Raw genomic sequence first — 13,804 nt, forward strand, 5'->3', positions numbered from 1 at the left:
TACTACTACTACTACTACTACTACTACTATTATTATTATTATTATTATTATTATTATTATTACTATTGTTGTTGTTGTTATTGTTGTTTTATAATTGTTGTTTATAATTTGTACAATTAACCTCCCTGTGGTTCGACCCCGGTCTTGCCGGGTTATTTATTACTTCGACACTCCTGCACTTGGGAGAAGACATCAATCTTTTAGTCGTGTCAAGTTTTTGGCGCCGTTGCCGGGGAGGTAAGTTCTTGTATAAATTATAGTATTTATTTTATTTTCTCTTTTCACTTTTCTTGTATATAACTTTGTTTCTTTTCTTTTGTTTCTTTTTATTTTGTTTTCTTCCTCCTTCTTTTGCTTTCTTGTTCTTCTTTTTATTTTATTCCTACACGTGCATGAGAGTGTGGTCACGTACATCAAGTGGTAGACTTTGTAGGGTATCCTCATCATTTTCAGAAAATATGGCCGAAGAAGATAATCAATCACTTCATAATGAGAATAATGAGAATAACCGTGCTAGAACACTTAGAGACCACATGAATCCCACAAGAACAAGTGCACCATCATGCATAGTTTTTCCTCCTGATGCATCTCATTTTAATTTTAAACCAGGTATTATTCAACTTTTACCTTCTTTTCATGGTTTGGAATTGGAAAATCCATACTTGCATTTAAGGGAATTTGAGGAGGTCTGCAACACATATAATAATTTAAATTGTAGCATGAACACCATTAGATTAAAGCTTTTTCCTTTTTCATTAAAAGATAAAGCTAAAACATGGCTACAAAATTTAAGACCAGGATCCATTCGTGCTTGGGATGAAATGCAACAACAGTTTTTAAAGAAGTTTTTTCCATCTCATAGAACAAACTCTTTCAAGAGACAAATCACCACTTTCACTCAAAAACCAGGAGAAACATTTTACCAATGTTGGGATAGGTATCGAGACTTGCTTAGTACTTGCCCTCATCATGGTTTTGAAACATGGAGATTGGTTTCACATTTCTATGAAGGGTTAACACCTAAAGATAGGCAAATGGTTGAATTGATGTGCAATGGAACTTTTGAAGATAAAGACCCTGATGAAGCAATGGAGTACTTAGACTTGTTAGCTGAAAATGCTCAAAATTGGGACACCGCGGGTACTTGTGAGGCACCGAGTAAAACTCAACCTCATACATCTAGTGGAGGTATGTACAACCTTAGGGAAGATCATGACCTTCAAGCCAAGTTTGCATCTTTAGCTAGAAAAGTCGAGGCACTAGAATTGAAAAAGAGTGGTCAATTAAAATCTGTTGAAAACATTGTGTGTCAAATCTGTGAAACAAATGAACACTCAACCAACGATTGTCCAACCTTGCCTTCTTTTAAAGAATGTCTCCATGAACAAGCCCATGCTTTAAACAGTTTTCAAAGGGCCAACCACAACCCATACTCCCAAACATACAACCCTGGTTGGAGGAATCACCCAAATTTCAGTTGGAAGAGTGACAATGCACAAACTTCACAACCACCGTTTCAAGCACACCATAATTTCCAAAATTCTCATGGATATGCACCTCCTTATGCTCCACCTCCTAGAAGAAATCTTGAGGAAACATTGCATGCATTCATTGAAAAGCAAGAGACAATCAATACTCAACTTGCTCAAAACATGACAGATTTTAAAGATACTCTTGCAAAATTAACATCTGCTCTCAGTTTCCAAGAGAAAGGTAAGTTTCCATCTCAAACACAACAAAATCCCAAAGGGCAATACAATGCAAATGCAAGTAGTTCCGGAAGCCAACACATGGATCAAGTCAAATCAGTCACTACTCTGCGCAGTGGTAAGGTTATTGAAAAACCCTCTCTTGAACCTTATGAGAAAGATGATGAGTCAATCTCTGAGGGTAAGGAAGGGGTTGAATCTGAAAATTGCAAAGAAACGACTGATTCACCGCCAGCACTTCCATTTCCTCAAGCCATGACCAAACAAAGGAAAGTCAATCACAATTCTGAAATTTATGAAATTTTCAAACAGGTAAGGATCAATATACCTTTGCTGGATGCTATTAAACAGGTTCCTTCCTATGCTAAATTTTTGAAAGATCTATGCACTGTGAAGAGGAAACTGAATGTGAAAAAGAAAGCCTTTCTAGCCGAACAAGTAAGTGCTATTCTTCAGAACAATAATGCTTTAAAATATAAAGACCCTGGTTGTCCTACAATTTCTTGCTTTATTGGAGAGCATAAAATTGAAAGAGCCTTACTTGATCTTGGTGCTAGTGTGAATTTACTTCCATATTCAGTTTTTCAGAGTCTCAATCTAGGTGAGTTAAAACCAACTTCTATAACTCTTTTACTTGCCGATAGATCTATAAAAGTGCCTAGAGGAATAATTAAAGATGTGTTGGTACAAGTCGATAAATTCATTTATCCTGTGGATTTTATTGTCTTGGACACAGAACCTGTTGAAGCATGTAATTCATTTCCTGTTATTTTAGGACGTCCGTTTCTTGCAACCTCTAACGCATTGATTAATTGTAGGAATGGACTGATGAAGCTATCATTTGGAAACATGACATTGGAGATGAATATTTTCAACATTTGCAAGCAACCTAGAGATGATAATGATTTACAAGAAGTAGATCATATTGAGGAATTAGTTTATGATCAACTTGAATCTACTTTAAGTAAAAATGAATTGGATGAAACTAAAGATTTGCAAATGGTTTATTCTGAGGAAGAAATCACGGATGAAACAAACACCGAAAATGTTGATGCGAATCTTTTGTCAACAGTGACAACAGATTCGACATCTGACATCACACCAATGGATGATTACTTTCCTAACGAATCCTTATTTTCTCTTAGTCCAATGCCTTGGTATAATAAAAATATCAATTTTCTTGCTTTAGGAGATTTGCCAACTGATTGGAGTACTCAAGACAAAGAAAAGTTTTTGAACGAAGTGAAGAATTTTTATTGTGATGACCCTACCTTATTCAAATATTGTCCTGATCAAATATTTCAAAGATTCATTCCCGACAATGAGGTAAGTAGTGTCATTAAACTTTGTCATTCTGAAGCATGTGGAAGTTATTTCTCATCAAGAAAGACAGCTGCAAAAATCTTTCAAAATGGATTTTATTGGCCCACCATGTTCAAGGACACCCATGCATTCTGCAAAACTTGTGAAAATTGTCAAAAACTTGATACTGGTCAAAAAGTTTTGTTTTATGATTCTCAACTCTATGCATTCCCTAAAGAGCTAAGATTAAGATGGACCAATCCTTATGGGGCCTGTGATATAGAGAATTCAATGAATGACAATGATTTTAAGGAAAATGGACATCGTTTGAAAGCTTACTTTGATAAGTTTCCCAGTGAAAATGAATCAACTGCTTGGAATGATCTTGTAGATAAAGGTTGATTATTTTGTTTTTCTCACATTGTTTTTGTGTTTCTTTTTGAGTGATTTTTGCTAGTTTCTCTCACCCCGGTCAAATGGCGGACAACGGTACTCCGTGACTTAAGTCGGTTCTTTCAGTTTCCCATAATAACTGATATTTGTGTATATATTTGTGCAATTCTTTGAATCTCTCTTCCAAGTCTCATTTGATAATGGACACTAATCTTGAAAAATTGAAAAAGTATTTTCCTGCTCTACCTCAGAATGCGATTACAAAAATTTATCGTGCTAGATGTGTAAGATTGAGATTGTTAATGAATCATGGAATTCCTGAAGATATTCGCTGGTTGAGTGAAGCAAAGGTCCGATTATCAGGTGAGTCCTCTAACTTCTTCATTTCACACATGCCTGGAACAGGTAGAAGCACTTTTGCAAAGAAACGTCGTGCAAAACGACTAGAAGTCTGTCATCGATGTGCTAGATGGACTTGTAATACACAATGTCATTCTTTAATAATGGTATCTATAAACCGTGAAGATAAAATACAATTCATTAAGGATGGCCTTAGTAAAGAGTCTTTAGATAATCTTTTATTGACTCTTGAGATGCATCCTAGTGGAGATGTGCATCGTGCAATTCATGATTTATGGCCACTATTTCATAAAGAACATGATCGACTTAGTCTTGGGAATCTGACTAAAAAAGACCCTGTTTGCCAGTTTTTAAGAAAACTGGATAGGAAGCCTATCCCCAACCCATAGAGGACGTTTAAGCCGTTCTTGGACGTAAAACCACGGGAAGATGTGAGCCACAATCACAACTACCTGTACATACACATGTTTGGTTTTATTATTGTGTTTTGTTATTTCTTATTTTTGTTTTAGTGTGTTTCAGGTTTGTTGGTGTTCGTTATTTCAGGTGATATCTTCTATACTCTATCTTTCTACCTTAAAACATTGAGGACAATGTCTCATTTTGGTTGGGGGGAGAGGGTAGTAGTTGATAAAAAAAAAATTTCATTTCATAAAGCATGTGCATAATTGTTGTTACTAGGATGGCAGAGTAAATGAGCTCTTTTGTTAAAGTGACTCTTGAGACGCATCTTAGTAACCATTCTTAACAAGGTCTATTATAATACTTCCTGAAATATTCAGGTTTACAAACTCTCGCATTGTTATCACTTAATTCTGCTCACATACTTATTTAACATGTATTCTTAAACCTTAATTTACACACACACACTTTAACATATGATTGTGGGTTGCATATTGGATTATTACATTATTTATGTTCTTTTGTTAAAGGTAACAACTAAGGGAAAGGGATTGTATATAATGAAAAAACAAAAACATGAAAAAAAAAGAAAAAAAAAAGAAAAAAAGAAAAAAAATAAAAAAAATGATGATAATAAAAATGTAGATAAGTTTGGTTTCGTAGCCTCCCTAACCTAAGCAATTAAACCCGAAGGGGTGTTTTAACACCTAATACCCTAAAGTCAACTGACTTGGGAGCTATTGGCCAAACGCTTGTTACATGGGTTGAGGAGAAAAGCTTAAGGGAATCAAACATTGCACTATCTACATATCAGTATCTGCGACCCGAGTTACTAAGCTCGTAGGGGTGTCTTAACACCTAATGCCCTAAGACCAACTGGTTTGGGAGTCATTAGCTAAAAGCTCGTTACATGGGTTAAAGATGCATGATGTTTTTAAATTATATATATATATATTTAAAAAAAAGAGAAGAAAAAAAAGATAAAAATAATAATCTCAACCCAAGGAAGTTAACCTTAAACATTAGAACACAAATTTTGTTTTCTTCCAAGAAAAGCCCCATAATTATGTGTTGATACATTGAGCACAAAAGAAAGGTTTATGAATATCTTGTTAAGAGGTATTAAGCAGGTATATAAATTTAACGAGAGTTTGTTTATTTGAATAGATTAATGGAAGTTAAATGATGAATACCTTGCTTTGTGAAATTTGCAAATTTGTTTTCTATTTTAACGCTTTGATTACTAGGGACTAGTAATAAGCTGGTTGGGGGGTGTGATTAGTACTTAAAAGTGCATTTTTATCATGGTTTTATATTATCATTTTGCACTTGAAGTATCAATAACTCCTTAACTAAAATATGTTTTATAATAATGTATCTAATAATATAAGATACCTATAATTTATGGTAAATGTCTATTTTTAATGCAGGCCTATCACATAAATAAAAGGATTGATTGATGACTAGAAGAACTTAAATTGCAAGGATAAAGAGATGGCCAAACTTAGAAAAGAGATGTCGGTGCAATCCAAACCGGAACACTGTTCGGTAATTGGGTCATATCTCGAGCTATATATCCGAGATTTAGGTCCACTTTATATGGATGGAAAGGTAAGACATAGGCCTACAACTTTCATATGGAGCCCAAGATCTAAAAAGGCCATTATCAAGTCCAAATTGTAGCAACAACAAAGAAGCCCGAATCTGTCTTCCAGCCCGAGCACTGTTCGGTATTTTGGCCATATCTGGAGTTCTAGAAGTCCAAATGAGCTAATATTTTTACACAAGAAATATGAGACAATTGCCTACAACTTTCATGTTTGCAACTAGCTCCAATTTTGACGTTATCAATGACGTTTTGGGCAGACAAAAGAAGATAAGGATTGTCACCAAGTCAAAAGTTGGCCACCCACTTATCAATTAGTCATCAAATCAATAGTTCCCAATTTTGGCCTATAAAAGGAGGCATTTGCCATGCATTTAGGCATCTTGGTTTCCAGATCAAGATCATGCTCTTCCTTTCTCTCTTTTTATTTTTTGTAATGTTTATACTTTGCTTTCATTAATATTAAGTTTATACCTTTCATTTCCTTTCCTTTACTTAGTTAACTTTTATGTTCTTATTTTGTTTATCTATTTTGCTTTCTTTCATTATGTCTAGCTAAGTTAGTTATGTCAAGGTAAAAAGGTTACACTAATGGTATAAGAATAAGTATAATGTAAACTTAATATGGACTTTAATGTTTGATACTAACATGTTTTATATTTGTTATCTTGTTCACTCTTTAATACTTTGCTTGTTAAATGACTAATCTTGATTTATGTTGTATAACACTTGGTACAACAAATGCTTGGCACTTTCATAGCCCATAATGTATGGTATAACCGACACCTGAGCTATGAAATGAACTTGATTTGTTGTTAACATAAGTTATAATCATGAATGCTTGACGAGATTTACAAGTATTAGCATTAATTGAATAAGATGACTAATGTAATCATGTTAACAATATATAATCTGATTGGAACCTCCTTTGTGTGTGGTTTCCATTTCAATAATAAGAGTTTATACTATACTTGTTTGATATACCATTAGTGGAACCTCTAACCTTGACATTTGTTATTATTATTGTTTAATCCTTACATTAATTTTCCATCTCCAAGTTCTCATCATCTTCTTCTTCTTCTCTTTCTTTATTATTATTATTATTACTACTACTATTATTATTATTCTTATTATTGTTATTGTTATTGTTATTGTTGTTGTATTATTGTTATTTATAATTTGTACAAATAACCTCCCTGTGGTTCGACCCCGGTCTTGCCGGGTTATTTATTACTTCGACACTCCTGCACTTGGGAGAAGACATCAATCTTTTTGTCATGTCAATTACCATCTTCATAACTTTTACATTAATAAATACTAAACCATAATAGTTCTATAATTTGTTTGGTACAATCCTTCAAGGTTAATGAAATAGCATAAACATAAAAATTCTACAACTAAATGATAATATTTGAAGTTCAATTAAACAAAACCATTTGAAGTTCAATTAAACAAAACTAATAAAATCCTACAACTAAAATTAATGATCATGCTAGTCCAGTTTTGAGAAGCATATAAACAACTTGTCAAAAATAAACTTACTAACAATTTAGAATAAAAATTACGTCATCACATCATGACATTAATAAATCATAAATAAATTTAAATTTCATTGCACAAATTTCACATAGATTTCATTAATATATCTTTCACCACAATTATATTCCTACCATTCATTAATGGTACTAATTTACTAATCAAATCCTTTTACCCCAAACAATTTATGCATAAGCCCCAACTTTTAGATTAATTTTTTTTTCATATAGTATTAAACTTTAAATGTTGTTTTCGATACAAGAATACCAAAATAATAAAGGATCACTGTCACAACCTTAGGTTCAAGGGCGCGCCAACAATTCGCTGCTAGGCAATGGCGTCACGCAAGTGCAGAGGTAGTATGCGTTGACAACAATTCGCTGCTAGGCAATGGCGTCACGCAAGTGCAGAGGTAGTATGCGTTGACAATGCAGATTTCAGCAGCGAATATAACAGGTGGGTGCGAACAACGGGTTTATGCTTCGCACCATGCTGGATGTTGACGATGGACTGTCTAAGTCATCTTGAGTTGCAAGTGATGGCTGACAGTTGGGAAAATCAGTTTGGGCAGTTTGGTTTGTTGGGTGGCAGACCAAAGAAGTTGCTTGTGGGCAGTTACGAAGCAGTTACGAGACAGTAGGCTGTCACTGAAATGTGCTGTGCTGTCTAGAGGGAGTTAAACTGTCAAGGGGTAGTTTTATGTGCAACTTCCATTGAATGTATGTGTATTATATAGAGCCTAAACATGTGTAGCATGCAGATTCGGATTGTGCATGGCACACACACATTGTTATTGTGCATTTTTTTGTTTGTGAATTAATAAAGGTTGGGTTGGTTCCTGTAAATTGCTGGTGTTGTTATTGTGCTATGTTTAATTTTTAACTTGTGCTCTTGTTGCCGAAATTGGTAAGAGTTGTAGGAAAAACTTCTGGGTGTGCGAAACACTTAGACTTTAGACAAACACGAGTGAATTGGAAGAAATGTTGAGTCTAGTAATGGGACTAGACTGCTGCGCTGGGATTAAGATTGCGATGAAAATTTTAACCCGTGACAATTACCATGACAACCTTTCATAAACCTTATTCAGAGGCTCATTAATATAAATAACACCTCACTCTTAATTTCACTTGGTTTCCATACCTAAGGTGTATATCCAACACCTTCCTAGTCCTTGTTTACGAGGCTAATAATAAATTGTCCATTACTCCCACACCTATGGTTGGTACATTAATTTTAGGATAAAAATTTCTATTTTCTCATTACAGACTTCAAGTTAATAATTTTAGGGCTCCACTCTTGTGGCTGACTTTCATGTATAAAATGCATCGATCTTGTTATCTAGAGAACTTTGACCTTAGCCTCGTATAAATGACTGATTATTATACACACAATCCATATATATCTATATCCGTGATATTCAACTAAATCTCACTTACAAAGTTGACTATTCATTCAACCACCTAAATATTTTATAAGTAATAATTCATCAACCTAAACCCCATTCATGTGGCCAACTTATGCTCACAACACTTATATAAATAAATCTTCACATTGAGATTTCATTAGCCTTTATCATTCCATAACACATATTGTATAAATTAACAATCATAATTTTGAAAACACAACTTATAATAATTTCTATAAATTAAAAAGGTTGAGGTGTCAAGCACCCACCCCTTCCTATCGCTAGTCATGTTCCACTTACTCGGGGTCACATAATTGATGCTTTGCCTAGGTCACACAAAGTCTTACATCACATTATTTCCTTAAAAATATTAAGAATGCATATCTCTAAAATCTTTTAACACTCCAAGTATTTATTACTCATGAATATAAGTACCTTCACTTCTTTAAACATAATTTTTCATCTTTTAATGTTTAATATATGAAATATCATTAAGCAATCTAATTTTATACATGCACATACATTATGTTTTCTTTTCCACATAATAATCATTCATATATTTTAAATAACTTAAAAGATTCAAATAAAAACCAAGAAAAGATTGAAACACAAAATCAGGCTACCCCAAAACACTAGCCATAATAGTCTTGTTGTTTTGAGAAACGGTCTAGTCATTTCTTAAATTGTTCTAATTATTTCTTAAAACAGCTCGCTCATTTTTTCCACTGGAAAATTCCCCCCTTTTTTTAATAGAACAACACTCAATTTTCACAATTTTTAATATCTAAGAACTCATTTTTCCTTCTAGTTTTTTTAATTCAAAACTTAATTTCATCACATTCCTAGTGTTATATAATCATAATTATGCATTCCTAGTGTTATATAATCATAATTATGCATAAGATCATATAATGATCACTCCTAGAATATTTATCTGATTACTCGATTCTAGTTAGGGTTTTACCATTAGATTTCTCTTTAATTTATTATTTAATTTTCATAATTACTTTTTATTACATCATTATTCCAGGAAATCTTTGAAAAATATAATAAATTTTCCTCAATTACATGAACTCTAATTTTACAAACAAAATCAGGGCATTTCCTTTCCTCTTTAGAATTGAGTAAACCAGAAGAATAATAACGTTAATGCATATTGCCAAATAATCTTGAATTCACAAGATGACTTTTTGAATATTTTATTGATTGATTTCCCTTTCTTCTTCTTCTTCTTTCAACTTTTCTTTAATTTCGTATTATTTTCTTGATTCTTATGTACTTAATTCTTTTACTCCTAATTTTTCTTTGTGTTTCTCTTAATTTTTTGTTCTGGCGTGTTCTATCTCAAAATCAACAAGTCAAAGAGAGTTCTCCCCTCTTATTCTCCTTTTATTTTTAGAGTGATGGTTACTTTTTTTTTTACAAGAGAGAATTTTTTATTTATTATTATTTCCTTTCTTGGCTTATTTTATTTTTAACCCTTGACCAGGTTAAATCCTAGTGTTCCGCCACAATTCATTTTCTTTATAAAATTTTGGTTTTCTCCCCTTTTTTTTTAAGGAGTTTTACAAAATACCTATATCCTGAGACTGAAAAATAAAAAAAATTAAATTTTTATACTACAATTGATTTTTTGAAATATTAAGGAACCGAAATGTTATCATTTAAAAAGTAAAAGGATCAAATTTATCATTTTTTTTCTTTTTAGTCTTAATATATTGTTATATATAATTCTTGATTTATTTAATAAAATAAATATACGAGTTTTTTAATTTATAACTGAGATTTTTGTATATAAAAAAATGAGTCTACAAAGCTTGAATTGATAAAAGAAAAATAAAAAGTTAGACAATAATAAAAGCAAAAAAGTTGAGAAATAATTGGGAATAAAAAGCCTTATTTTTACTTGAAAGTTGATAAATCATAAATTCATCATGTGAAAGTTCTTTTTTGCCAAAAATAAAATGCTAAAGCTTGTTCATATATATGATCTGATTCCTTCATTAATTTCATGTAGAATAGTTTGAATAATTGTTAGAAAAATGACACATATTTTTATTCAATTTCATATTTTTGGAGAATGAAATTAATAAGATGAAAAAAAATCATAATTACTAACTTAATTTCAAGGGAAGTGGTTCTTCTCTTAAATATTTTTATTGAATTACTTCTCTTTCCATTTGACTTTATACTGAAATATCTTTAAGAGGTGTAATCAAAAGGACATAGGGGTTTTGTGCAAAGTATAGCCTAAATATCTGTTAGTTCGGGGTTTCCATTTTTGGACAAAACAACTTAAAATAAAAACTTAAATTATTATTTGCGTTTGCCGGGAGTCGAACCCGGGTCTATTGCTTGGAAGGCAATTATCCTGACCGTTGGACTACAAACGCTTGTTTATTTCTGGTCAAATATATAATAAATTTAAAATGTTTAGCATCACAAGCTGCATTGGCATCAGAACCACCATATTCTCCGGTGAGGGGTGTGTTTTTTTAATGAATTCCAGTGAGTTGTTCATAGTCATATAGGAGAACGAGAAGAAAGTTATTTTCAATCAAAATGTTGTTTTATTTTTTTTTTATTTTAACTAAATTTATTTTTATTTTCAAATCTGAAAAAACACTAATACGATATTTTCTTCCGGCGAAAATCAATTTAAAACAGGTTAAATGCAAAATCAAACACTTAATTTCAGACCACAAAAGCTCCTCAGGAGCTGAAGGGGGATGGCTTACCCACTCAACGAACTAAAAAATTCTTATTCTTGCTGAAGCATCTAAGGGTGAAGAATCAAGATGAATCTTGTTTAACAAGAAGCCATTTTTGGGCCTTGCAATGGTGTGGGGACTGGCGATGTACCCACCGCGCTGAGCTGAGAAATGAAAGTTCTCTCACAGAGGACTTGCAAGACAGATTCTGTCCCCAGTGACCAATTGCAATGTTCTTGCCAAGCCCTGGAGGCCAAACTTGGTGGCAAAATAAGCTGCAACAACATGAACTTCCCACCTAAAAACAGTCCTGCGTTTGTTCGAACCATGGGCGGAGGAATGCAAAGGCTAGGGTGGGTCTATTAATATTTTTTTATTAGTTTTATATAACTTTTTTATTTTTAATTTAATTTTTTTTTAAAATTTCAGTGGAGTCTTGTAATATAATACTTTAGCTTGAATTAAAATTTCATAATTTTTAAAGAAATTCAAAAATTTAATTAAAAAATCATAATTTAACTAATTTTATATAATTATATGTAATTTTCAATACAACTATCAAATTAAGCTGAAATTTTATAAGAGATCTTAAAATATATTGAATGAAATCTGGTTAAATTTTTAAGATAAACGAAGTTTGGTAGTGCTAATAAAAAAATTATCAAATAAAAACAAAACAACTTATTAAGAATAAAATAATTATTTTTCATTACAAACTAAAACAAATCAGTTTTTTTTTTTTTTATATGTTGCTGACTGGGCAAAAACAGAATAGAAAAAGAAAAAAAAAAGACAAGAGAGAAAGAAAAAAAAATTAAAGGGAAAATATAAAAAAATCCAAGAAAAAAAATAAAAGAATAACATTGTAAACTTACGAAGTCTAATCTATAAAACACTAATTTAAGAAAGAATCAAATAAATAAAGGAAGAATTGATAAAAAAAAATTTAATTACTTTATTGATTGTTATTTTATTTCAGTTGAAGGGTTATTACAATATCAATTTAGATTTAATTATAAATAAATTATATTTCATAAAATATCAAAAATGTAACTTTAAGTTTATTTTTACCTTTTATTTTAGTTTGATATATTTTTAAATTTATTTTTTAAATAATTTTGGTAATGTATTTAAATTAAAATTTTAGTGTTGACTTCAAAAATTTATATATATAAATTAATATATAACTTTTTAAAAAATTATATATTTATTTAATAGCCTATAAAGAAAAAAATTTGTGCCTCCGCACTTGTTTCGAACCAATACTACATTCTAGCAATCGGCGTTTTCTCCTTGCAGCCTGGCACTGGTCACTAATGTCACGACGGATAGAATCTGGGAGGTCGGGTCTCCGCCCACTTGCGGAAGAAAACAAGCTAGAGCCGCCTTTGCAGTCTTCTCGTCCTGTTTTGCCTTTGAAACACTGCCGCTTGACGGGTGGGATCATGCTGGATTGGGTATTGCATAATTATTAAGTAAATATATAACCTTTGATGAAATACTGAAATACAATCTTGACATCCGTACTAATCGTAGATAAAAACTATACTTGAATTATATATATATAACACTTACCTGATAAAGCTATTATTGATTTGCAGTCTGTTAATTAATTTTTTTTGTTACCAGTTTACTCATTAGTTAAAACAGACTGTACATTACAATTTTCAGGAACATGTCTTAATCCACCATGTCTTTTTTTAGCCACTTTAAAATTATTTATTTTTTTATTTTGCTAAAATTTAATTGCTTGTTGCTTAACCTATATCTATTCCAAAAAATATTATACGGCTAGCTTGACTGTTTAAGAGTGTAATAGTATTTAATTTTTAAAATATTTTTTGTTTAAAAATATATTAAAATAATATTTTTTTATTTAAAATATTATTTAAAATATTATGATATAAAAATATAAAATTATTTTTAAAATATTATTTATTTTTTAATCAGTTTTGAAGTCATTTCCTGCTTTATACTTTGGGTTTAATTTTTGTGAGAAATTATTTTCGTTGGCTTTGCTGCCAAGAATACAACACCAGCTGCTTTCTTAAATCAAAAGCAAGATATTATTTTGGAGTCCAAGATTTCCTTTCCATATTCTTTTCCTTTCCATATAAATTAGCGAGTCTCAATCGAATCTATTAATGCCACCGCCAAATTTTCAGAATTATTTTTCTTTTATTGTGGATATTACAATAGGTATTAAATCTACTATTAAGTCCGATTCAAAGAATAATCTATGACAATAACTGTGTTATAAGTTGAGAGAATAAGTTTTAAAAAGAATTCTTTTTAAAAGTTAAAATCATATTATTAAAAAAAAAAAAATATTTTTTATAAATTATACCAGTTGCAAGTCAACCAGTTTCTTTATCAGGTT

At 31.3% G+C, this 13,804-nt stretch overlaps 1 non-coding gene across 1 annotated transcript; it reads right to left on the minus strand.

Annotated features, from left to right (window-relative positions):
* Positions 1 to 11,034: 11,034 nt before the first annotated feature.
* Positions 11,035 to 11,106, minus strand: TRNAG-UCC (transfer RNA glycine (anticodon UCC)). The gene has a single exon. It is a non-coding gene; the product is annotated as a tRNA-Gly (tRNA).
* Between the last annotated feature and the right edge of the window lie 2,698 nt (positions 11,107 to 13,804).

This window comes from Populus euphratica, unplaced genomic scaffold (assembly GCF_000495115.2).
Source record: "Populus euphratica unplaced genomic scaffold, PopEup_1.0 scaffold42.1, whole genome shotgun sequence".
NCBI lineage: Eukaryota > Viridiplantae > Streptophyta > Magnoliopsida > Malpighiales > Salicaceae > Populus > Populus euphratica.